This window comes from Taeniopygia guttata, chromosome 32 (assembly GCF_048771995.1).
Source record: "Taeniopygia guttata chromosome 32, bTaeGut7.mat, whole genome shotgun sequence".
Lineage (NCBI taxonomy): Eukaryota > Metazoa > Chordata > Aves > Passeriformes > Estrildidae > Taeniopygia > Taeniopygia guttata.
Genome location: NC_133057.1, coordinates 2,434,665 through 2,437,553, shown reverse-complemented (window position 1 = coordinate 2,437,553; position 2,889 = coordinate 2,434,665). Strand labels below are relative to the sequence as shown.

Here is a 2,889-nt window from a genome sequence, read left to right as displayed (position 1 = left end):
GTGGAAAATGTTCTCTGGGTCCTAACTCTTCAGTGTGGTCATTGCTGAAGGACCCTAAATGGGGGCCCTGCAGCTGGGAGTGGTGAGACACTGACACTGACCAGCTGCAGCACCCCAAGTTCTATTGACATTGGGAGTGATGGTAAAGCACAGGAATCTTCTGACACTGTAGCCTCTATAACTGTAACAGGGTTTGGTTTCTCCTGACGGGAAATCTGAGTGAATCCTGTCACACGGATCATTGTATTCCCGTGTCCCACAGCACAGGTTTCTGTAACTGTCCCTTCATTGACTCCGTTACGAGGCAGAGCCCATTGACAGAGTTCTGGCCACCCCACAGGGTGGGCCCTCCAAGGGAACCCCATTCCTCCCAACTTCAGCTGAGAACATACCCAGCAATTAGTGACACTGTGTGCTTTGGCTACCTTGGTCTTTAAATTTTCAAAACGTTTGTGATGACTCATCCTTTGGTGAAACTCTGGAGGTGTTTTGGCAAACAAAGGCTCTGGCTGACGATTAAGGTACAACTTACAGACATCAGTAGTACTTTAGTGACACCGTTTTTCATTCTTTTTGCTAAATCTCATTCAAGTTAGGAACAATAATTCTGTTGTCCATGGAGCTGGCACCTTTTTAATTACAGTATAATGCTCCAAGGTCCTTTATTATTCAGCTTTACCATGTTGTCTGTGGGTAACAAGGCTTGGTGGGGCCCTTTCCCCTTTGGCTGGAAGAGGGCCAGGACCTCTATTTAAAGAAAAAAAAAAGGTAAAGACAAAAAAAAAAACAATTAGATGAATTGTAAAAGATTACAAGTAAAATCCAAGTGCTAGTGAAACAACTTCTGTAACTTTGCATTAAGAGGTAAATGATCTTTTTAAAAAGAGAACTCAGTTATTTACATTGTAAATGTGCTGATGGCATGGATCCATCTTACTGACCTCAACAGCCTTTTTTACAGTTTTTGGGGTTTGTTTCCAACATTGTTATTTTAAATTGTGGTCAAAGCAATAGGAAATTGATTGGGGCCCTTCGAGCTCCAGGCAGGACTGGGAATCTCAACTCTGTCAAACCCCAAATCTTTTAGAAGATGACCTTCCTTCTCACTCTGTGAATGAGCTGCACATTCCCTCTGAAATTGTCAGGGGTTTCTTACAGATGAAAAATCCCACTTACGGCTTTTTGCTCTGGTTTGGAAGTGGGAAGGGCAATTCTCCATCCATCAGCTCCAGACTGCACTGCCTCAGGAACACGGCTCACTTGCCAGCTTTGGCCACTCGTGGCACGTCTAGAGGAGGAAGAAAGTGCAACTGCACGATTCCAGCCAAAAAGAAATGAAGAATGAATAGTGGAGATCCAGGCATTCCTGTGGAGATTCAGGGGTTCAGCTGGGACAGTGAAGAGTTTGGGTCCTTGCCAATTGGATGTGTGTCCCCAGCTGCAATCTCCTGGCCTGCAGGGGAGTCTCACTCACCTGCCAAAGCAGAAAGCTCAGGCACTGTGCTCCAACGGGCTTGTCTGATGCAAAGCTGTCAGAGCAATGTGAGGGCAGAGCCAGCCCAGCTGTGCCCAGGGCAGAGCCCAGCAGAGCCCTGGCAGAGCCCAGAGCAGCCTCAGCACCCGCAGAGCCCGGCTGCAAGGAGAGAAACCAGAAACTGCCCGTCAGCTGAAGGCTGCTGTCCCCTTGTCCCAGCTGCCCACAGAGCCCAGGCCATGCTGGCTGTGCCCAGAGCTGTGCCCAGAGCTGCCCATCACTGCTGCCTTTGGGAGCAGAGCAGGAGGGCAGGACATTCCCAGCCTGCAGCCAGCCACGGCACATCCAGCCCTCAGCAGCTGCCCAGAGCAGGAGCCTCCTTGTGCTTGTTGCTGTCTCCCAAAAGCTCTGATCCCACCATGCCAAGCAGACGGGGACTCACCTCACGCCATCCTCCGCTGGGAGAAAAGCTGGTCCCAAACGATGTCCTCAGCCTTCTCCAAGGGCACGGCCCATCCACGCTGCAGCTGCTCCCAAGCACTTCCCAATCCCGACTGGACCTTACATAGAACGCTTCCTCTAGAAAAACAAACAACAAACTGTTGAAAAGAGATTAGAGACAAAGGGAAACAAGAAAAAAACTCTTTATCTCTGTCAAGGGCCTGAGGAAGGCCCAACCCCTACATGCTAGGGAAAATCCCACCCAAAGGGGAGAGAAGCCCACACTTTCTCTCTTCCCTCCTACACTGCCCCCCAAAATAACAGTGATCCCAAAGCAAACAAGGGCAGTGGAGCAGCCCAAGCCCTTCCTTGCCTGCAAAGCAAAGCAGCCCCTGCACAGGTTCTGGAATCCCACCTCTGCTCCCACCATGGAGGTTTGTTTGTGTCAGGCTGGCTGCCCCAGCCCCAGCCCCAGCCCCAGCCCAGGCCATGCTGGGTGCTGGGGGCTGTTGGCAGGGCCAGGAGCCCACTCCCATCTTGTATCCACCCAAGCCCGTGCCCCCAGCCCTGCCAAAAAACAGCTGGGCAGCGACTGAAGTTGCATCTGCCCCAGCACAGGGGGAACCTTTTGTTCCCAGCCAGGCTGAGCAATGCCAAAATCTGGGAGCATTTCCCCGGCTGTGGACTCATCTGCGAATTTGCTGTGGAGCCAGGCTTTGAAGACAGTGCCAGAAGTCCATCATCTTCAGCTGCCAGTGGCCAACTTGAGGAAGAGTTTGTCATCCTTGATGTCATCCTCACTGTCTCCAGCAGCAGCAGCCCCAGCTGGTACAGCTTCTCCAAGGACTCCTTCTCCTTCCCTGGGGGTCAGACCAGGCTGTCAGGGTTCTGCCCAGGGCCCCAGCTGTCAGGGAAGCAGGACACGCAAAACCAGCTCGGATGGCAGCCACCAGTGCTGGGCAGAGCAGCTCAGC

At 51.9% G+C, this 2,889-nt stretch overlaps 1 long non-coding RNA gene across 1 annotated transcript; it reads right to left on the bottom strand.

The window, feature by feature from the left end:
• Positions 1-669: 669 nt before the first annotated feature.
• LOC140681199 (uncharacterized) lies at positions 670-2,316 on the bottom strand. Its single transcript, XR_012052436.1, has 3 exons — positions 1,917-2,316; positions 1,177-1,288; positions 670-747 (listed from the first exon to the last, which is right to left on the bottom strand). It is a non-coding gene; the product is annotated as an uncharacterized lncRNA (long non-coding RNA).
• Between the last annotated feature and the right edge of the window lie 573 nt (positions 2,317-2,889).